Raw genomic sequence first — 24723 nt, 5'->3', positions numbered from 1 at the left:
TATACTAAATTGGGATGATTATTCATCCTCTTGCAAGATAACTTGCATAAGGACCTACCAACCTCATTGCGAGAATGGACGATTCCCTTGTGATCCAATCACAAGATCATACGACTCCACACTTGTTGCACAAGTGTCATATTGAACTATGAGACTATTCTACTCATCGAATGGAGTCACGAAACAAACTGTTCCTAATTACATTAGGCTGACGTCGTCAGTCCTAGGGTTCCAAGTTCCATCTTTTTAACGTAAGATTCCTAGGGACAACCCTAGTTCACTTCTCAAGTATATTTCATTATCCCTACATTCGGTGAATGTGGGCAAGTATTCAGGGTATAGGAGTTTCAGTTTTAGTAATACGTGCGACTAGATCACGTATTAAATCCTATTGAATTCTTTGGAATTGAATTAACTCTTTTAAAAGGAGTGTTCCGCGGTTTAGGTGTTTAGGTTTATGCCAATTTGTTTAATTCTTGAAGATAATTATGTTATCATTTCCATAAACACATGACTCGTTGTCTACACGTAAATTGATTTTCAATCCTAACTTATCAATTTAAGATTAAGTATAGGTTAGGTTAATTCCAACTAATCATCCTATAACTTGTGAACAAAATTCATGCTAAATAAGCAACCTTTGACTAATAATTTATGCAGTTGACAAACAATAATTGCCTAGAATTATGCATCGTAAGAATTATTTCATGCCTTGCACTTTCCTATGAATTCTTAGCACTTCCCATGATGACTCATTGCGAAGAAGATATGGCTTAATAATGTGACGTGCAGTTTATACTTCCACGCTTAAGCGAAGTACACTACTTTAATTCTGTTTTGTAACAATGGACATTAATCTAATTTTAATTCATTGCAATGCATAAAACTATTTGCTAGAAATGCATTTATGCTTCCTTTATTTTGCTTGTTTGATTGAAAATATTAATGAATAAATTCCTCCGTCGTGAGCTAATTTTTCTAAAGCATTTAAGACGAAAAATGCATCCTATTTCCAACAATTATCCTTACACGATTGAATTATAACAATATCAAATAAAAATTAGGAAGGGGAACCTAGACTTGCGGTGAGATGTCCACGTGGATGCTAGGGGACGATCCTCCTACGGTTGCACCTTGGGCTTTCTTAGGAGGCATCACAAATGTAGCCTTTCTATCGTAGATGCGGCTTGTTGAGATATCGAGCTCCACTCGTGATACGCCAGGGTGACCGTTGTGTATTTATGTCACCGACTTGTCAGTTGCAGATGCGGTTGGTACACCGCCCCTGAATAATAGCTACATGATAGCTATCCTTATCTACTCTAGTTCGTGGCTCAGTTAGTATGCCACCTTAGTTAGTTGAGTTTGGTTTGAGACCCATATAGAGGGTTCTTCTATTTTTCTTTGTACTTGAGTTCTTTTGGCTTACACAACTAAGAAGAGAAAAACTGTTTTCAGCCTCCACCCTTGTGTGTCTTCCCCCATTGTGCAAGCAAGAAAGCTTCAAGCGAGACTCCTTCCTTCTCTCCCACAATCTTGACATGGTATCAGAGCCTTGTTCGTGGTAAGGAGCTCAAGAAAGCAAGCCAAGCTCGCGGTGTTCTGGTAAGAGGAGCAGTGTTGCTTTCATCTTCTGTTTTGGGAGCAGATCTCTGCAGGTAGCACAGCCGGAAAGTGCAGGAGTGCATTGTCTCAGGTTGAGACGCCCTTCGCGGTGAAGCAAGAGGGCAGTATATGCTGCGGGAGAGGGCTTTAGCCCTTGGCGACCTTGTTTTTTTTTATTTGAGGCCATTTCGGGACCTGTTTTGCAGACGGAAGTTTTTTTGCACGCACTCAGGAAAAGGCTCAGTTTTATGCTGTGCAGCCACTGTTCTACAGGTCGGTGAAAAGTTACTGTAGAAATTGCATCGTATGCTTGTGCGCAGAGACATTGGGAGTTTTAGAATCATCCTTGGTTCCTGTTTATGCAAAATCGTCACTAGGAAGTGACTGTGTGGTCAAATACCACTTTCCCCAGTTTTGCACATTTGCCCTTGTGAGGGTGAAGCTGTGTTTTTTGCAGTGACAGAATTTCTTGCAGTATTCTGTAATGGCGTCTGATTCTCTTTCACAGATTGTCACTGAAAAGCTTGACAAGAACAACTTCCAGGCATGGAAGTTTAGAATGACGAATTTCCTTATGGGAAAAGGATATTGGGAATTTGTTGCAGGAAATGAAGAAGAACCAGTTCTTCCTGATGTTCCCAATCAACAGCAAATGCAGGCATTCAAAGCATGGCATGAGAGAGCCAGGAAAGTTATGTACTGGCTGTCTATCAGCATTTTAGACTCTATGATCGTGCATATTCAGGATGCAAGTACGCCAAAGGAGGCATGGGATACTCTGTCAAAGATGTATAGCACAAATACGCAAGCCAGGAAAATGCAGCTCAAGCAAGAGTTGCACAATGTGCAAAGAGAAAATATGAGCATCAATGACTACCACATGAAGGTGAAGAAGATTGCAGATGCACTTGCTTCCATTGGGTCGCCAGTGGAAGATGATGATTTAGTTTCTGTGACCTTGAATGGTCTAGGAAAAGATTATGCACAGTTTCGGACATCCATTTCAGTTCGTGAAAGATTTCCTGATTTTGAGGAGTTGATTGCTCTTCTAATTTCTGAGGAACAGAGAAATGGTGGTGCATCTTCTTCAGGAGGAACTTCAAAAGAAGCTGTCTTCTACTCAAATGCTGGAAGAGGTAGAGGCAGAGGTAGAGGAGGCCGATTTGGAGGCCGTGGTAGAAATCAGAATATGCAGCAAACTCAAGAAAACCAGTCCTATGGAGGAGGACGTGGTAACTCTAGAGGCAGGGGGAGCCAAAGAGGTCGTGGTGGATGGCAAAGAGGTCAAAATGCAAACAGTAATGTTGAATGCTACTACTGTGGTAAAATGGGTCATATGGCTAAAGACTGCTATAAAAAGCAGAATGACATCATGAATGGAAAACTGCAACAAGGGAATTATGCATCTTCTAGCAGACAGGGAGATGACAGAAATGAGCATTTGTTCATGGTGCAGCACATGAACAATTCTGTGACAAGTGCAGAAGAAAGCAATGATGTATGGTATGTTGACTCAGGTGCATCAAACCACATGACAGGTCATGCAGAATGGATGGAGGATGCAAGGAAAATGGAAAAACCAGGATTTGTGGAGACTGGTGATGATACTGCACATCCTATTGTGCAGATTGGAAAAATTCCCTTGTCTATGCAGGATGGGAAAAAGAAATACATGTCCGATGTATTTCATGTCCCGAATATCACCAAGAATCTGGTTTCTGTTGGTCAAATGGTTGAACAGGGCTTGCAGGTCAGATTTAATCCTCATGGATGCTTTGTTGAGGATATGAAAAATAAAGGTCGCTTGATAGCAAAAGGAAAGAAGAAGGGCAGAACGTTTACGTTGGATGCAGACATGTCTGAATTGAGTGCAGCAATGTTTGCACATGGGACCGGTGTAGTTGCAGATATTGATATCTGGCATAAACGCATTGGTCATGTTAATGTACAGCGACTTAAATCAATGCAGGCCCAAAATATTGTTGCAGGATTGCCCAAATTCAAGGTTGCAGAAATGCATAAGGTATGTGAAGCCTGTCAGTTTGGAAAACAGGCAAGGAAACCATTTCCTAGACATGTTCAAGAGAGTGAGAAGCCATTGGAATTAATCCACTCTGATGTGTGGACTACTAAAGCTGCATCTCTTGGAGGCTGTCATTATTTTGTCACTTTTATTGATGACTATAGCAGAAAAGTTTGGGTGTATTTTATGAAAAAGAAAAGTGAAGTTTTTGGGCATTTCAAAACTCTTAAAGCTATGGTTGAAAAAGAAACAGGCCTGCAGATAAAATGCCTAAGGTCAGATGGAGGGGGAGAGTACCTCTCAAATGAGTTTGCAAGGTTCCTGCAGGAGCATGGCATAAAGCAGCAATATTCATGCAGTTATACCCCACAACAAAATGGAATTGCAGAAAGGAAAAACAGGCATATTGGAGAGGTATCTCGTGCCATGCTCAATGAAAAAGACTTACCAGATTTTTATTGGGCTGAAGCAGTTGCTACAGCTGTCTACATAATGAACAGGACTCCCACTGCAGCAATACATGGAATGACTCCAGAGGAGAGATATACTGGTAGGAAACCAGATATTTCTCATTTGAAAATTTTTGGTTGCATTGCCTATGTACATGTGCCAGATGAGCTGAGATCCAAGTTGGATCCAAAAGCTGAGAAGTGCATCTTTATTGGTTACTCTCTGCAGCAAAAAGGGTATAGATGCTATAACCCTTCTACTCGTAAGTTTACAGTGAGCAGAGATGTTGTTTTTGATGAGATGAGTAGCTGGTATAAACCAGTAAATGTGATTGATGATGTAGATGCACAAAATGGTAATGCTGCACAGAATTCACAGCAGCAATCACAAAATATTAGTGGACCTGGAGCGTCCTCTAGCAGTGGGTCACATTCTTCGCCATGGACAGGCAGATTGAGATCAGCAGAATCTTCTCAAAGCAATGCAGATAGTGGTATGCAGGTATCACGAAAAGGAAAAGAGAAGGTTGATCAGCCCATGTTTGATGTGAATGCAGGTCACTCTTATGTGGATGGTGAATCCAGTGGCTCAGAACAGAGCATTGATGATGAGTTGGGTATTCCTTCTATTGTTACACCTGGAGTAAGGAAGACTAGGGATGTTTTGAGAGCACCTGGGAGTGAACCTACTTTGCGCAGGTCTACCAGAGCTAGGTATCCTGTGGATAGGCTGAAATATGATGGATTTACAGCCATTCATTATGCATATATGGTTAAAGTGATACAGGAACCAGAACCCACTTCTTTTGAGGAAGCCATGGGAAAAGAAAAATGGGAGAAAGCCATGGATGAAGAAATGGATGCCTTGGAAGCAAATGCTACATGGGAATTGGTACCTTTGCCTAAAGGTAAAAATGCAATTGGCTGTAAGTGGGTTTATAAGGTGAAGCATAATGCAGATGGTTCTGTGAACAGATACAAGGCAAGATTAGTAGTCAAGGGGTATGCACAAACATATGGCATTGACTATGAAGAAACATTCAGTCCGGTTGCAAGGATGGCAACCGTAAGAGCAGTCATTGCTATGGCTGCATCAAAGGGATGGTCTTTACATCAGATGGATGTAAAGAATGCCTTCTTGCATGGTGATTTGCAAGAAGAGGTCTATATGGAGCAGCCACCAGGTTATGTGCATGCTGTTCATCCTGAGTTTGTTTGCAGGTTGAAGAAAGCCTTGTATGGCTTGAAGCAAGCACCTAGAGCATGGTCTGACAAGATAGGACAGTATCTTGTCACTATTGGCTTTCAGATTTCCAAGGCAGATTTCTCACTTTATGTGAGAAAGACAGAGAAAGGTATTATGCTGCTTGTCATTTATGTTGATGATTTGATTATGACAGGTGACAGTGATGAAGATATCCTTCATGTGAAAATGCTATTGAAGCAAAAGTTTGAGATGAAGGATTTGCGAGAGGTGCGTTATTTCTTGGGCATTGAGGTGATTAGATCACTAAGTGGGATACAGCTCTTGCAGAGGCAGTATGGATTGGACATGCTGTCCAAATATGGGATGACAGGTTGTAAGCCTATTTCAGTTCCTTTGGAGCAGAATGTGAAGCTGAGCGCAGATGCAGGTGAGCTTCTGGAAGATCCTACTATGTACAGACGCATAGTAGGAAGCTTGATTTATATGACTATTACCAGGCCACATTTTAGCTATGCTGTTGGATTGGTAAGTTAGTTTATGCAGGCTCCAAGGAAATCGCATTTGGATGCGGCTAGACGCATACTCAGGTATGTGAAGTCCACATTGCAGTATGGACTATTTTATGAGACTGGGGTTCAGATACAGTTGCATGGATACACTGATGCTGATTGGGCTCGTAGTATTTCTGATAGACGATCTACCAGTGGATATGTGTTCTCTTTTGGGAGTGCTGCAGTCACTTGGAGCAGCAAGAAACAGCCTACAGTTGCCTTGTCGAGCACAGAGGCTGAGTACAGGGGTGCAGCAATGGCTGCATGTGAGGTAGCTTGGTTGCATAAGCTACTTTATGATATGCATCAGTCTACAGATGGGCCAGTTGTCATTTATTGTGACAACATGAGTAGTATACACTTGGCAAATAACCCAGTCTATCATGCTAGAACAAAGCACATTGAGGTGCATTATCACTATGTGCGAGAGAGGGTTTTACTAGGTCTTATTGATCTAGTTTATGTCAGCACAGAGGATCAGGTAGCTGACATATTCACGAAGGCATTGGGCGCAGAGAAGCTGCGCAAGTTCAGAGACCTGCTTGGTGTGCAGGAATTGGGATTGAGCTCGAGGGGGAGTGTTGAGATATCGAGCTCCACTCGTGATATGCCAGGGTGACCGTTGTGTATTTATGTCACCGACTTGTCAGTTGCAGATGCGGTTGGTACACCGCCCCTGAATAATAGCTACATGATAGCTATCCTTATCTACTCTAGTTCGTGGCTCAGTTAGTATGCCACCTTAGTTAGTTGAGTTTGGTTTGAGACCCATATAGAGGGTTCTTCTATTTTTCTTTGTACTTGAGTTCTTTTGGCTTACACAACTAAGAAGAGAAAAACTGTTTTCAGCCTCCACCCTTGTGTGTCTTCCCCCATTGTGCAAGCAAGAAAGCTTCAAGCGAGACTCCTTCCTTCTCTCCCACAATCTTGACTTTGCGAACTTCCTTCTTAAATTCCACGATCCTTTATGAGTTTCTTTTGCTTCCCTTCATAGAAACTCTTTGAAGGGATGGGTGTGTGGAGGAGGGCGAAACCACGGAAAGGGTTTAAAATCTGCTTCAGCCTGTGCCACCTCGATTTAAATAGGGGAGGGGAGGGGGATCCTCCCTCCCCTGTGTGGCATCACGCATGGCTCTCCCTCACTCCAAGCTCCACCAAGGAGCTTAAATACTCCTTCTATTTCTCTCCTCCTCTAGCTCGTCAGTCGATTGGGGGGAATAAGGGAAATTTAAAAAAAATTGTCATTTATCCAAAAAAAATTATCCCTATGACTTGTCCTACCCTAAGAGGGGTTTCATATGCGAATGGCATATAATCATTTTAGATTTGATACATAGGACAAGCTGATTGATACATAAGTTTGGGGACAATATGATTGTGTTACAATTGGCTACAGGGATGGAATAATAACATGGAGTGGGATCATGGATTTTCAAGAAATGATAAGTCATAGGAAGCTTGGGGTATCCCTTCCTTTGATACGCGTTCTTCTCGTAGCGCCCTAACACTTTGATTCTATCAGCAGAGATCACATGGGTGGTTACCTTTTCATAGACATACTTGTTCTTCTTGACTTTCTGATTGCTAACATGCAAGATTGCGTTTACGTGAGCTTCAACAAAGATGAACAGCTTCACGATCTTTAAATCCTCCATCCACTTGATTCTCTTCAAGTTGGTTTGAAGGTACGGGAGTCGGTGTGCTACTATGTAGTATATTCCTGAGTCTCCTGTCCATCTCCGCTCCGCATACAGAGGTGAAGGATTATAGATGCGGTCCAGAATATTCACTTCTGTAGGACGGACCCAAGTCACGTTCACCACACTTTCCTCGATTTGCTTGGTTATCTAATTACCTACCACATTATGCTTGACATGCAAAAGAAACTTCCTTAATTCATCAATTTAAACACAGGTTCCTTCACATAACTTAGGCATTGACACAAAAACAATGTCAAGCAAGTTTCTTTTTCAAATATCTGATCTTTATTTATCATAGTCTTGGAATACATCAAGTATCGTGCCCGAAGGCTATCCCAACAATCAATAAGATTGCTGCTCCAAGTTCCGCCCGTAGACTAGTACATGGGCCCCGAGATCCCATCTCGAGTCACATCGGCCTCTTGTGTGGGATCCGGAGGAAAGGAATTTATAGCCATTGCCTCCCCTGGCACCCAAGCATGCTAACACTCCAAGCAGCACCCACGGAGAGACCTCTTGTGCCAGATTCGGTCCACATACCTGGCACGGCTAACAACCCCCTTGTATAGGGCCAAGCACACAGTCGGAGGTAACTCAACTTGCCTCTCCCTCCACGCTTTTAACCTGAAGCATTTAGTGTTTTTCCTTGAATTAGTTCCTTGAGCAAAGAAGTTCAAACAATGTACCTAAGTGTACAATCATGATCATCATCCTCGGTTGGTCAACTTGCTCGTTATCTCCTAGATCCCTTGAAGTACCTTTGTACCTTTATCTTTGATCTTGATTGAACAAGATTGTTTATCCCTTTGACAATGGTTGGTCAAGATGGTTCTTTTTAGAGCAATTCCCTACTTTGTCCTAAAGTATTATCTTCTTAAGCCCTCTTAATAATACTCATAGGCGCTTAAGCTTTTACCTATCCCTCTTGAAGTCACCAAGGAATTTGTCATGGGATTCATGGATCTCAATCCCATTTGGTAAATTACAAACAACGTTAAATTTTTCCAACAACTTTAATGCATGCGACGTAATAACATGCCTTCATTTCAATGCTTACAATTTTGATATAATCCATGTGTAATTTTATGCCACACATGCGAAGGTACTTCTATGCATGCAATCTTAACATTATCCTCTAAGTAATTATTTACACGATATATAACCTTCTTGAATGATCTAACTTTATGTGATCATTGTGTGCATCTAGCTGCACTTTTAATCTTTTTGCAGATTATTACATTTACCTTAGAATCCATCTTGCGATATGGAGATGCACTTTGTTTCTTTCAATGTCCATTGAAACGGATTTTAAGCAAGAACTTGTGCAAGGAACAATGTACTTTATGCATGAATTCTTGCAAGACGTTTTTGGTAATTTTTGATGCAATTAACTAATCAATTTCACCTATTATGATGTCATCTTACAGCAAAAATTATTTTGCTCGTTACATACATCACAATTAAGTTCATACCTAGGAATTTACGCAATTAATGTGATGCGTTCTTCTTCTTTTCTTCTTCTCCTCTCTCTCTCTCTTCTTCTTCCTATTCTTCCTCTCTTCTTCTCCTCTCTCTCTCTCTCTCTTCTTGTTCTTCTTCTCTTCTTCTAGTCTCTCTCTCTCTTCCTCCTCCTCTTCTTCTTCTTTTTCTTTTCTTCTCCTTCTCTCTCTCCCTCTTCTTCTTCTTCTTCTTCTTCTTCTTCTTCTTCTTCTTCTTCTTCTTCTTCTGTCTCTTCTTCTTCTTCTTCTTCCTCACTTCTCCTCCTCTCTCTCTTCTTCTTCTTCTCTTCTTCTCTTCTTCTCCTTCTCTCTCTCTCTTCTTCTTCTCTTCTTCTCCTTCTCTCTCTCTCTCTTCTTCTTCTTCTTCATGATGAACATGCGGGGGGGGGGGGGGGGGGGGGGTGGCGGGGGTGTGTTCCTGATCACGGCTAGGGGGCGTGATGATAGAGGCCAAGGAGGGTGCTACCTTTGACGAGGGGGGGAGAGGGCTCTGTCTAGACGAAGGGGGGGCGTGTTGCAGTGTGACGACCACCAGGGGGAGGGCACTGCCTTCCGACAAGGGGGGAGGGCTTCCTTATAAGGTGGGGGGGAAGGAGGTATGGGGGGGAGATGGCTGCTCACATCCGCCACCCTCACCTAGGGGGTTGCATGCCCCCCCTTTTCATTAACTCCTTCTCTCTATCTCTCTCCCTGCCATGCAGTCAGCAGGAGGAGAGAGAGAGAGCTGTAAAAAAATTTGTGTTAATTTTAAAATTTTTAAGGGGGGTTGCATGGGAGGGAAGGCCCGCGGGCATAGGGGATATTACATCATGGAAAAGTTCAAGCAACAAATCCAATGGTAGGCCATGGATCCAAGCACCATTATAGATGATATGGAGTGTTTTGGAAACTTGTAAAGTGTTATCTTAGTGGATTATCGTAGCATCTCCATGATCATATTCGATGTACAATGGTTCAAAGTGGTATTGGAAGTAGCTAGAGAAACCGTTTGGCAAGGTCCATCTGGATTTCTGAAAATAGATTTTGAGAGAAAGGATGGAAGGATCTACATGACACATTTGTCTTGCTAGCCCAGTGAACAAGTGCATGACCTATTTTTTAAATTTTTTTCACAACACAAAACAATCGCAAATTTTGATTCACTCTTATATGTGATATTAAATAGGTAATTTTCTATCCAAATCCCCGATAACCTCAATGGTGGTATGTTGTGCCATCACCTCCTTAGAGTGTGAGAGTGTATGATGAAAGAAATTTTATTAGGGTGGATGAGGAGAATATGCAAGTGAAGGGGTCTATATTGTGAAGAGTGGAGGTCGAAGAGGGCTTGGAGAGTGTAGAGGAGGCAGACATGGGAAACAATGATGAAAAGATAGCAAGCCAAGAATTATTTGAGAATAAAGTGGACTCCTCCTTATGTGGTGACCTATCTATAGACCTTCTACACTATGTGGAGTTATGCCAGGAGATTGACATGGAACCATAGATTGGGTCATACTTGCATCCGCCTATTCAATTTGTTCATGATTTTCTTTTAATGGTACTTTAGAATATGCACTTTAATTAGCATCATTTTTTTGAGTTATATTACTATGCTTTACCTAAATCTTTATATTGATTATGCTAACATCATTTTCTCTGTGTGCAAGTAACCTTTGACGATACTTGGAGAGCAAGATAAGCGGAGGATAAGTGATTAGAAGTTACACGAGATATTCACACGTATGTCTCCAAATCAGATAGCCTGATCTAGAGATATGGTGGACTAGGAGATCTCTTGGCCATTCTATGAGATCTATTTTGGCATGCCATGATGCTTGGGTTTCCAATAGATGAGGTCAATGCTCTAGAATGGGCCTAGATGGAGGGAGTGGTTCTAACGGGTGCTACAGAGATATGGATGCTATAAGCCTACCGTTGGTTCTAGATAGAGGTGATGCTCCTTGCTCTCATACTGGTTCCAAAGAGGGTGGCTTAGGTGGGTGTTGTACAGGCATCGATGCAATGTCTTTGTCTCATCGTTCTCGTGGATACTTGTCACCTCTAGGATTTGTCACACTTTTGCGGACATCTATTCTAGTGACTCTGGGCTTTGCTCCACTTTCCACAAGTGGCACCCCTATGGGTGTTTCTCCGAGAGATACTATCTCCATGGGTGGATATGCCAAATATATATATAGGCCTCTTGGTTATGCCCAAAAATGTGGTGGTAGGTGGGAGAGGACACACCTTAGACATACCCCAGAGGGATATAGATACCTCATAGATGAGAGGATAGGTGTTATGATCATGAATGATGAGGGCAGGATGGTGATGTCTACCATGAGAGAGATCTACCAACAAGTTTTTAGGCACAATGTTTTGGACCATTGGAAAAATATACCTGAGGGGAGCAAGGACTATATAGTGGCATCCTTTCATGAGGAGTTTTCGATACCTATTGCAACAAAGAGGCTTTCAAGTGGGTGGTTGATGGAGTGTATGCGTGTATACATATCACGTAGACAATCAAACACACATAAGGCACTCAGTAGAGGCATCTAAAAGCTCGAGGGGCTAGATGTAGATGATTGGTAGAGATTTAGGGAGGAGGTTACAGATTCTCCAGGATGTTGGTGACAATAGTGGGAGGTACTAAGGGCATGATTCGAGGCAAAGATCGTGTATTATCTGGGGAGTAGTGGCCATATGACTTATATGGAGGACTTTGTAAGTTTATTTTTTTGTTCTTCTCACTTTCTTATTTGCAATATCACTTGTAGTAACAATCATGTTTCTAACAATTGTATTATGTTTTATTTGCAATACTCCATCGCAAATTGTGATTCCACAGGTTTGGAGACTCAATATGCAAAGAGTCATAGTCTCACTACACTTATCGATAGATTGTATGTGCACGGCAACACGATAAGTCAATCATATTTATTATCTTTAGTCACTTTCTTTGAAATGCATTATGTATGGTGGACTAATGTGTAGTTGTCCATTTTGCAAAGTTCGTTTGATGCTACTTTGAATTGGAACAAGCTTTTTGATGGTGAAGATGTGTAGCTCGTACTTGGATTTGTGGAGTGCACACCCTCTTCTTTTTCGGTCTTGTGATCTGTGCAAGCATCTTCCATGTACTATTCCTTAGATGTACTTATCATCCTTTATATAAAATTGCATATTGCAATAATTATAGATAGAAATTCATGTTTGTTTTAGATCTCCTCTCTCTTCATGGTTCCATGTAATGTCATGAGTTTTTATCACTAGTCTTGTACTTATTCTATGAATTCTAAATCTTGTGGTTTTAAATAGTTTTTATGCTCATCTTGATGACCATTGCATACCTAATATGTAATTCCTTTGTAGAATATTATACAATCTATAACCCTCCCTATCTAGGACATAAGTTTAAAAATTAGACACTTTGTAAGGTCAACTATCAGTCGCAATGCATTCATCTAGCCATCAACAATATACATATAGCCACAACTTTCAGCAAGGGCATGGCAGCTCCATCAAAGCCTCTAATAGAGAAACCCACCACCAAGCCTAAGGAGGAGGGTCATAACTCGTCACAATCTACTAAACCTCAAAGCCAGGAAATCACTAAAATCAAAGCTAAGGCCCACGCACCATAGTTCAAATGGATGCCTAAATATCAAAGGGCCACCACCTACAAGCACATAATCATGACATCGCAAAGCTAGGAACTCGTATTCAAAACCTAGGAGGTAGAGAAGAAACACTAGGCATCGATGAGTGGTCAAGCAGCGATGGGTCCCCGAGATCTTATTGCAAGCGTAAGGCTATTATGAGGGTAATACATGGATATTGGTACCTAAAGCCAAGATGGACAAGGGAACTACTCAAATGCAGCCCACAACCTTGACCACACCAAGCCACATGATAGAAAACACCACAATGCCACAAATGACTCAAGCTGCTGTGAAGCCCATAGAGCCTCAAACACATAAGCCAACGTAGAGACTAAACAAGTCTATTGACCAAAGCCACAGCTTTCTACTCACACAATGCCTCAACCTAGTCCTATTAGTGTCCCCCTAAACCCTTACCAGTATCTAATACTACAACATATGGATCACAAGCCAAAGCCGAGTGCACCAATGACTCAATCATGCCATCAAGGACAACCAAAGCCATAACCATCTGCTGCTACTCAATTATGTAGTTACGTCAAACCCCAACCACCTAGCAAGCCTTAGTGTACGAGAGGAGATCAATTCTAACCTTGGCTGTGGACTTCTCTAAAAATGTGGGGGATGACTTGGTTGATTGCCTAAGATTCTTAGATGCCAGCTTTACAACACTTACTAAAAGCTATGACAAGCTAGACTTAGGTCTTTTGGAGGAGCCTTTAGGAACGGAGGTACATACGATGCCTTGCTCATGGGAGGAATTTGATTTCATATTTTTTAAGGATCCTTGGGCAGGCAAGGAATTAATTGCCACCGAGATATCCCGACAACATGCACAAAAATAATGCCTCACTACATCTTATGTGATAAGAGCATAGTCATTGCCACTGACCACGAAATGGAGGAGTTGAAACGGCTTGATGACAAAGACTCCACTTTCTTGAGGAAATGGTATGCTCTCTGACTTCAATGGGAGCTAGAGGGCTACAAAATAATGGCTAATGCTAAGAAACACCGTGCCATCAAAACCTCAAAGTATGGCCACACTTATGTAGCTCCAACCTCCTATAGGGTGTTGACCACCATTTCTAACTGAAGCCTAGAAGAGTACCTCATGATCCATCTGCATTTAGATCAAATTTTGACTAACGAGGAGTTATAGATTGCAAATTCTAATAGACTCCAGTGACTTCCTCATGACGAATGTTCTCACCTGCATCACTCAGTCCTTTTGGCATGGACTGCTATACTAATCTAGAATACAATCTGAACTTCTATGCTTAGCTCATGTGAAAGTAAAACACCGAGAGTACGCAATGAATACCCTTGACATCTCAACCCTTAATCCTAGGAAGGATTCTTCTCAATTCCAAAGGGGAGGGGGTAAAGTGAATCAAACATGTGAGGTGAATGAAACATGCAAGAAAAAAAGCATCAATCAATGTCCAAAGTAGAAAAGAATGGATGAAAATCAACTTGTGATTGAGGAAAAGTGTCATAAATTTTTTGGAATAAATCCTTGTGATTGAGGAAAAATGTGGTATTTACTAATTTATGTGTTCTTTGTTGAGATGACAAGCTCAACACATGCGGACATTAATAATGGACCGCCTGGTTAGATGGGTCCACATGTCTACACTTAGCACATCAGTGGTCATTATGACTCTCACATGGCCACTGACTCATTACTTATTATATTCAGGTTGTTACACCTATTTACAGCTCGCATAGTTATAGAGTCAGTCGACTAGTGTAGTTGTTTATGCATTGTTTGACTTAGTAGGCCACTTTCCTTTATGTTGTATCTTATCTATACTTTGTGTACATTGTAATTGTGTGGAAGAAGAAGAAGAAACCAGCAAGAAAACGTTTTGGCCTCGATCTCTTTTCTTGTCTCTTGAGTGAGCGTCTCCTTGTGCATTTTGTGTGTGTTCGGCGCAGCATCTTGAGCAAGTCCCCCCACCATGCAATTCTTGACATGGTATCAGAGCTGCACCACTGATTGAGGTTGGTCTTGAAGGCTAAAGGGAAGGAGAGGAGACAAGGATTCGAGCAAGCAAGCAATGGCTAAGAAGCTCTTCCATTCTCTACTTCTTCTCGTGGACAGTGCCGGAAGTAGGGCAGAGCAAAAATCTCATATTGCAATGAGATTTGGTGTGCACGAAGAGCGCTGTGTATTTTGGCCATTCGAGGTCATTTCATGCCCCATTTTTGACTCGCAAGGTTGCAATAGCAGTTCGAGATATCCTACAATTTCAGCTGTGTTTGCCGTATACAGTGCACAAGTTACAAATTTCAGATCCGTAAGTTCAAAGGTGTTTACCAGGGAATAAACACAAGGTTTATCTGGTTGCAGATTGCATATATTGTTGAGCAGATAGTAAAAAAGGATGTCTAATGTATTGCTGTGCACTACAGGTCGAGGGTTGCAGAAGATTTGCTTACTGTTTGGTATTAGTTTTGTGATAATGGCAGAGAACAGTGGAAACCCCATCATTGAGAAGCTTGACAAGAACAACTACCCTTCATGGAAGTTGCATATCACGAACTTCCTTATTGGAAAAGGCCTCTACGAGTTTGTTTCAGGTGAAGAAAAGGACCCGGAGGTGAGTGATCCTCCAACTGCAGAAGAAACAAAGGCACGAAAGGAATGGAATGCAAAAGACAAAAAGGCCATGTATTGGCTATCTACAGTAATTGACAATAATATGCTGTGATATATTAGAAATGCAAAGACATGCAGCATGGACCATACTTGAAAGTATGTTTTTTGTAAATATAAAGGCACGAAAGATTCAACCCAAGTAAGAGTTGAATACATTGAAGAAAGGGAAGATGTCTATCAATAAGTATGCACTAAAGGTAAGGAGCATTGCAGATGCCTTGGCAGCAAATGCAATGCCCAATGATGATGATTTGGTATCGTCTACCTTGGGAGGACTTAACAATGAAAAGGCTTGAAATTCTTTTGTAACTTCCATATAGGTCAGAAAGCCATTTCCAGATCTCGATGAGTTTGTCTCCCTTATGATCATTGAAGAGATCAACATGTAGAGTGAGACATCTAAGAAAAGTGGTAAACAGGTCCAAGCTTTCTACTTCAGTTCAGGAAGGGGACGTGGCAGGTCCGTGGTACAAGACGTGGTAGTGACAACCAGCAAAATAGATTGAATCAACAATTTGGTGATATGCAGGTTTGAGGAGGTCGTGGTAACTTTAGAGGCAGGGGGAGCTTTAGAGGAAGAGGTGGATGGCAGAACAGAGGTTCTAACAACTCTGGTATTGTGTGTCACTACTGTGGCAAAATAGGTCATATTGCAGCCCAATGTTATGCTAAAAAAGATGATATTCGCAATGGTAAGTTGCAGCAAGGAAACTATGCATCGTCTTCATGACAGAATGAAGACAAAAATGAACGTCTATTTGTTATGCAGCATATGTTGAATACTGTTACAGGAAATGAAACACATGATGATGTTTGGTATGTTGATTCAGGTGCATCCAATCATATGACCAGCCATGCAAAATGGTTTGCAAAGATGCAGGATTTCCAATATATAGGTTATATGCAAACAGGTGATGATTCATGCCACCCAATCTCACACATTGAAAAAGTTCCCTTGTCCTTGCATGATGGTAAGAAAAAGAGTATTTTATATGTATTACATATGCCATCTATTACAAAGAGCTTGGTGTCAGTCGGTCAGATGGTAGAGCAAGGGCTGTAAGTCATATTTAATGCAAAGGGATGCTTTGTAGAAGACTTCAATGACAAGTGTAGGTTGGTTGCAAAGGGAAGTAGAGTTGGACGTATGTTTATTCTGGATGTTGGAATTCCTACTATGAATGCTGCTATGTATGCTAAAGGAAAAGATGTTGTTGCAGATATTAAAATTTGGCACAAACCCATTGGACATGCAAATATACAAAGGCTGAAATTAATACAATCCAAAGGGTTGGTTACAAGTTTGCCTACATTTAGAATTGTAGAATTTCATAAGGCATGCGAAGCATGTCAGTTTCGTAAGCAGGCAAGACAACCCTTTTCACATGACAGAGATGTAAGTAGAGATATCCTTGATGTTGTGCATGCGGATATTTGGGGCCCTACAGAAAATGTATCTCTTGGAGGCAGTTCATACTTTGTCACATTCATTGATGATTGTTCTAAAAAGCTGTGGGTATATTTTATGAAGGAAAAGAGTGAAGCGTTTGAACACTTTAGAACTTTTAAGGCTATAGTTGAAAGAGAAACAAGCTTGAAAGTAAAGTGCTTGAGGTCAGATGGAGAGGGAGAGTACCTCTCGAATGAGTTCAGTGATTTTCTAAGGTCTCATGGGATAAAGAGACAGTTCACATGTAGGTATATCCCACAACAAAATTGTGCTGTAGAAAGAAAAAATAGTCATATTGCAAAAGTTGCACATGCATTAATGGCTAAAAGAAGATGCCCAAACATTTTTAGTCTGAGGCTATCCATACTGCTGTCTATATTATGAATAGAACTCCCGCAGTTGCAGTTCATGGGATGACTCCTGAAGAATGCTTTACTGGCAAGAAGCCTGATGTATTACACTTGAAGGTATTTGGCTGTGTTGCATATGTTCATGTGCCAGATGAGCTATGGAAGAAGCTTGATCCTAAGGCAGAAAAATTTTTCTTTATTGGATTCTCTTTAGAGCAAAAATGGTATCGTTGTTATAACCCTCTCACATGTAAGTTTAGAGTGAGTAGGGATGTCATCTTTGATGAAATGAGCAGTTGATATGCATCTAGTGGTGATGCATTGGATGATGATGATGAGCAGTTGATATGCATCTAGTGGTGATGCATTGGATGATGATGATGATCATGACACTCATGTGCAGGTTGAAAAGCAAGAATCACGAACTCTTAGTGGACTAGAGACATCATCAGGTAGTCCTTGGTCTGGGAGACTAAGGAGTAGCTCTACATCTTCAGGTGTATCTAGTAGCACTACAGGTAAAGACAAAGAAAAGAATAAAATGTCAGATGGCATTGATGTAGTTTTTGATGGAGACTCCAGTGGCTCAAAGAGCTTGGATGATGAGCTTGGTATTCCTTCTATCATGACACCAGGTGTACTGAGAGCTCATAGTAATGTAAAGGCTCCATTGAGTGATCCGGTGGTACACAGATCTAGTAGGGTTAGATATCCTGTTAAAAGATTTCGTTTTAAAGGTTATGCAGCTCACCATTATGCTTGTATGGTGAAACTAGTTGAGGATGTCGATCCCACTTGTTTTAACGAGGCTATTGGTCATTCTCATTGGGATGCAGCAAAGGATGAGGAGATGGCTGAGATGGCTGAATTAGAGGCCAATAAGACTTGGGATCTAGTATTATTGCCAAAGGGCAAGAAAGTTATTTGATGTAAGTGGGTTTATTAGATTAAGCATGATACAGATGGTTCTATTAGTAGGTACAAAGCTAGGCTGGTTGCAAAAGGCTATGCCCATACATATGGCATAGATTATGAAGAAACATTCACTCCAGTTGCTAGGATGGAAAGTTTCAGATGTATGATTGCTTTAGCAGTAGCCAAAGGTTGGAGGTTGCAACAAATGGATGTGAAGAATGCCTTCTTGCATGGTGATTTGCAGGAAGAAGTGTATATGGATCAGCCAACAGGTTATGAAGATTTAGAGCATCCCACGTATGTGTGCACGTTGAAGAAGGCGCTCTATGGGCTCAAGCAAGCACCTAGAGCATGGTCTGACAAGATCAGAGAGTATCTTGTCAATATTGGCTTTAATGTTTCTGATGCTAATCAATCAGTTTATGTGAGAAAGGGAGATGCAGGTTTAGTCATCATAGTCATCTATGTGGATGACTTGATTATTACAGGTGATAGTGATTGTGGGATTGCTGAAGTCAAGGACTTTTTGAAGAAGAAGTTTGAGATGAAGGATTTAGGTGAGCTAAGGTACTTCCTTGGCATTGAGGTGATCAGATGTGATGATGGTATATGGGTCTCCCAAAGACAGTATGGCTTGGATATGTTGTCCAAGTATGGTATGGTAGCACGCAAACCACTTTCAGTCCCGTTGGAGCAGAATGTAAAGTTGAGTGCTGATGTTGGGGATGAGATAGAAGACCCTACTATGTTCAAAAGGATAGTGGGAAGTTTGATCTACATGACCATTACAAGGTCAGACTTGAGCTACGTTGTTGGTCTTGTGAGTCAGTTTATGCAAGTACCTAGAAATCCATATTTTGATGCAGTCAGACGCATATTGAGATATGTGAAGTCCACACTACATTATGGAGTTTTCTATGAGGCAGGTACAGATGTACATGTGTTTGGATACACAAATGCAGATTGGGCTGGTAGTATGTCTAACAGAAGATCTACTAGTGGATACATGTTCTCTCTTGGTACTACATCAGTTACTTGGAGCAGCAAAAAGCAATCTACAGTTGCTTTGTCAAGTATAGAGGCTGACTATAGAGGTGCTGTTGTTGCAGCATGTGAGATAGTATGGTTGCAAAAGTTATTGGCTAATTTAGATGTGCAGGTGGAAGGTCCAGTTGTCATTTATTGTGATAACATGAGTAGTAAATAGTTGGCTAGGAACCCTCTATTCCATGCCAAGGCAAAACATATTGAGGTACACTACCACTTTGTGAGAGAGAAGGTACTAGCAGGTGAGATTGACTTGGTGTATGTCAACACACAGGATCAGATAGCTGACATCTTCACAAAAGAATTGGGTACAGATAAGCTTCAAAAGTTTTGAAGCTTACTTGGAGTTGCACAGATGCAGTTGAGCTTGAGGGGGAGTGTTGAGATGACAAGCTCAACACATGCGGACATTAATGATGGACTGCCTGGTTAGATGGGTCCACACGTCTACACTTAGCATGTCGGTGGTCATTATGACTCTCACATGGCCAGTGACTCATTACTTATTATATTCACGTTGTTAGACCTATTTATAGCTGGCATAGTTATAGCACTAGTCGACTAGTGTAGTTAGTTATGCATTGTTTGACTTGGTCACTTTCCTTTATGTTGTATCTTATCTATACTTTGTGTACATTGTAAAGTGTGTGGAAGAAGAAGAAGAAACCAACAAGAAAACGTTTTGGCCTCCATCTCTCTTCTTGTCTCTTGAGTGAGCTTCGCCTTGTGCATTCTATGTGTGTTCAGCGCAGCATCTTGAGCAAGTCCCCCCACCACGCGATTCTTGACATTCTTACTAATCAAGAATACTCAGCATCATTTTTATATCAATTTTATTCCATATGACCCCAAAACACTCAATGAAAATCCCAAATTCCATTATTTTCATAAAGATGGCAACTTACGGGTTTTGCGTGTTTAAGGGAAAATTATTATACTATTGAATTCTTTTTCTTTTTCCTTAGCACATTTAAGAAAACATAGCATGTGAAACCAATACCAATCATCCTCAAGCAATTTCTTCAATCATTTATCATAAAACAAAAGTAAAGATCACTTATGCATAGAAACTGTGATTTCGAGCTGCATATCTCATAGAGAGGAGGTCACTAACGCTTCTTCGTTGCCGCTGATGCACTCTCTCAGCCCACTCTACGTCCTCCATCGCTCTAGTATCATCATTTTCTTTGGATTCTTCATCACACCCCTCCCCCTTCTCTCTTCAATTGATGCATATCAACAATAGCAAAGACGAGAGAGGAGAAAGAAAAACTAAATTTTTAGATTTCTTATTCCTCCATGAAAATCAGCAAGATTACAACTATCTCCTTCCTCTCTCTACATAGATTAGAAATCTCTGTCTTTGTCTCTTTAGAAGATCCTCAAGCAAAGCGGCACCAATCAGATTAGAAGAGGGCGCAAAAAATTTTCAGTCCCCCCCCTCTCGTTAGTTTTTTTAAATTTTAAGCTTCTTTTAATAAGCCTATGGTTTAAATCTTTAAAATAACTAGTTTAGGCTTTTTGTGTTCACACTGTCTGCGACAAGTGGATATTTTGATTTTGGGTAAGCAAATGGATTCCGATTTGATATCTATCTAGATAGATGGCTCCATAGCATCAAAATCTATAAACTTGGGCCCTATCATGCACTTTCTGACTCCCGCATCTAGTAGCTACTTTATAATGCCAAACATTGTGGGGATTAAATGGGGGGTCAGACGACCTCCAATCAATGACGTCGAAATACATCTAGGAAAGCTCGTACTTGGCCATCCACTACCACTTGATTTTTCATGAAAATTTGGTCTTTGACACTTCTTGGGCACTTTCTACTCCAAAAATGACCTAAATGCTTCAAGCACGGCTCAAAATCGGTTCCTAAAATCCAACTCTCATTGGTGACCATAGGAGGGCGACTTAGCTCGTCGAATCCCATGAATACATTTTCACATGCATAACCACAAAGAGCATCAAGCTGATACGAAGAAACACAACAAAACACATCATAGCTGTCACCTTACCCCCTGACCAAATCAAGGCATGAAAATCTAGCATCCCATTTAGCTGCTATCAACACCACTATACTATCACCCTTTTTGTACTTTGGGAATTGGTTGGGGGGCAGGTCCTAGGGTTTCTTCTGCCATTCAGCTTCTAAAGGCATTGCCTATTTCCTTTTCTCCTCCCTTAGCCTTCTACATGTTAGGTGGATTGGAAGGTCCCCCTGGGTGCTAGGTGGTCAAGGTATCTTAGGATCACTATTACAGCACACCTTTGAGTCAAATTTGTACTCATTATCCCCACTAGAAAAGTATGTCTCCCCTAGTGCTCGCAACTTTGAAGCTAAATCTACTCCAAATAATGGTGTGGTGCAAGGATGAGCTAGTCTTGATTGCTCATAATATACCACCTTGAGGCATTCTAACCAAGCTCGATCATAATCTACCTTGCAAACTCCTTTGCTCACTCAAATTGTGTTGGCCTCTTGAGGTTTAGTGACAGCTCTAATTTTCTCAATTACTCTTCACTTGATGTCATATTCTATGGTCTCTGCTTCCTTTTTTCTCTCCTTACTGATGGAATAAAAGTCTTCATACTCTCGTCAAAATCCCTAGACTAGGACTATATGTCACTAGCAAGGTTTTGAGCTCTACCACACTTGTCATGAGAGTCTAGTTATATGAAAAATTTAGGTCATGCACCTTAGTCCATTGCCACTCTCAGCTTTCCATAAGATCCTTGAGAGGTTTTAAATTGGTAGATGGGTTACCTACAAGCTAATGTGATAAGTACTTGAGGATTTTGTGGAGTTCTAATTTGTTGGCTAAGACACAATAAGTGATTAGTGTTGGTTGACCCATGGAACTCCTAGCCATCATGCACAAGGGTACCATGGGTAGGTTAGAAGTGAGGGAAATCTTAGGTTTGCTAGTTGAGTCTGCAACTTGCTTGGATCCACCCTCATCCTCCAAGAGAATGGGAGATCAATGGTTGCCAATACATGCATCTAGTCTCACTCATCCTGAAGACTAGGAATGTACCTTGTTTGAGGTCCATAATCATTTCTAGACCTCCAATCGCCCTTTACCATAGTAGAAATGGCATCTAATTCCACTGGTGAGGTTTTCCATGTATACATCTCTACTTGGAATTCTTCTAATCTATTGCCCAAGAATATCATCCTATTATCCCAATCCTATATGACTCTAGCATTTCTAATCCAAGGTTTATTGAGCAAAATATCATAATCCACTCCCTTCATAACTATGAAGTTCATAGATAATTGGATTCATGCTATCTTTAGTGGCTAGTCCTTTAGGACTCCAAAGGGTCTAGCCTTCATCCCATTTGCTAGGGTGACATTGAACCTTGTGGTCTCTACCAGTGGGTATCCCCAAGCTTGCAAGACTATGTGACTAAGTACACTTACCCTTGATCCCATGTCCTTTATCCCCTTTTGTGTAGCATTCCCTAAGGTAACTATAGGTAAGACTGTGTGCATCTCACTTCCCTCCCAAAAGGAATTTACTTGTGGGGACTTAGATATTGGATTCAATGTTAGGCTTGGTATGTGTATCACAGCATCATGGTTTGGATGATCTTGTGGCTCATGGTCATTACTATGTTATACCCATCACTTCAATTCTTACCAAAGTGTAGAGTTTTGCCTAAGCAATTCTCCAACGATAATGTCATAGGAGTTGTTATTAGTGACATTAGCTATTTGCCATCCATATTTCCCTCCTCAGCTCTACAGGCTCCCTGCCAATGCTCATGAGTTGTTTATGTATCCATGGCCCCCTCATGGTGCTCATGTAGTTGTTCATGTGGTGGTGCTGTCTCCCCCACCCTCATATATGTGGTAGAGGCTAGTGGGCTTAAGGTTGAGAGTTCATTAATCTCATCCTCAATGATAGATTCGGCATCTTGAAGGTGATCTTGTGCTTCTGTTATCCGCTCCTTAACCTTATTTCCAGCCCTCAACTGGTTGGGGTCAAGGTACTCTCCAATTTTAGCACTTTCTGTCTCTCTTATCTTAGGAGTAGATGTTTTTGCTTCAGCATTCGAGGCCTATTTTCCCTTTGTTAATGTGGTCTCACTATCAGTCTTGAGCTTTATTTTTGCCTTAATTCTCTTTTTCCTCTGTTGTTGACTCCTTTTCCCTATAGAGGATGCATCCAAGTTGCTAGATCCAGGTAACAAGATATTGAATTGATTTGTTTGAGCTCGCATCATGACATTTAGTGGAATAGGCATGGCATCATTGTTGGGTGACTCGACACAAAAAATTCCAACCAGAACAGATGGAATGATTATCAAGATGGTGGAGGGCAATCAATGAATAGATGTGTGACTCTACATTTGGAGCACCTCAAGTCAGCCTTCTCTCTATTTTCTTGCTCTGTTTTAGGGCAGCGAGATGAGATATACCCTAGATGGCCATGTCCAATATGCTATGTGTTCCTAGTTCTGAGCTCCTCCTAGGCCTCTACCTCTTCCTTTGCCTCTAAGGCCATGACCGCCACAGGCCTATAGTCCATCAATATGGGATTTCTCTCTTCGTCATAAGAGACATAAGGGTTCAAGTAAGAATCTTCCTCTAGTTGTTCCTTCAGAAAGTGCACAAGAGCTTCACTTAGTGGATGGCCCATGATAGTAGGTGCTAGAGGTCTAGGGATTCCTGTTGGGTTGATCTATCCGCAAGGTGGCTGGCTTTGAATCATTAGATGCTTGACAAAGCTGTAGGGGGCATTGCCAACGTGGTATTCATCAAGTTGCTTTACATGGTATTTTTATTTGGCTTCTAGCATTTGGGGTGACTCCCAACTCGGCTAGCAATGATGTCGCCAAAGCTACCCCACTGTGCTCAGCGCTAGTATTGTCTAGCAATATTTCTGCGATAGCTTACTTACTGTAAGGTCGGCTTCTAGGGATCTCTCCTTATTGGCATTATCTCTTGTTCTATTCCTACTTGAGATGGCTAGGATCATGTAAACCTCATTGAGCTCTCTCTCTTAATGCAACCTGTGAGCCCTTTTCTCTTGGCTATAACTCGCAAAATGCGATGCAACACTATCCTTGCCAGTTCCCTTTTTTCATCAAGATCATCTATATGAAATTGGCCACCATTGTTTTCCCATGGTGTGCTATCCTTGTCTACTCTTTGTATTGTGTGACAATCCATCAGATGTTGTCTAGGTGCTCATCCATATTAAGGCAAGGTTGAGGTCTAGACTATTCTCATTTGAGCTAGTGCCTACCATAGTTGTTGCCTCCTCAGCCACTAGTGTATCTATGAGGTCAATTAAGCCATCTAAAGAAGTATCCCTAATCTTGGTGAGCCTTTTCTTCTCTCAACAATGTGATGGTTTGGTCCCCTATATGTCTTTCTCCTTGGAATTTTGGGTCCTTGTCTAATTCTTGGGGTTGTGCTCCTACTAGTGGGTTTTTTTGAGCTTAATTCCCTTTAGTGTGTTCCTTGTTAACCCATAGTTTACAAATTTGTAGTGCCAATCGTGGGTTTGGTTACTCTCTGCAAAATCAATTCTTGAGACCCAAAACATGAAAAATTGAAGTAAGCCTATTTTTTAAATGAAATTTGGATTTTTTTTTAC

The sequence above is a fragment of the Lygodium microphyllum genome, chromosome 12 (genome assembly GCF_053477565.2).
Source record: "Lygodium microphyllum isolate KBCC chromosome 12, Lygodium_microphyllum_v1.1.10, whole genome shotgun sequence".
NCBI lineage: Eukaryota > Viridiplantae > Streptophyta > Polypodiopsida > Schizaeales > Lygodiaceae > Lygodium > Lygodium microphyllum.
The sequence above is the reverse complement of the archived record's forward strand: the minus strand, read 5'-3'. Positions refer to the sequence as shown.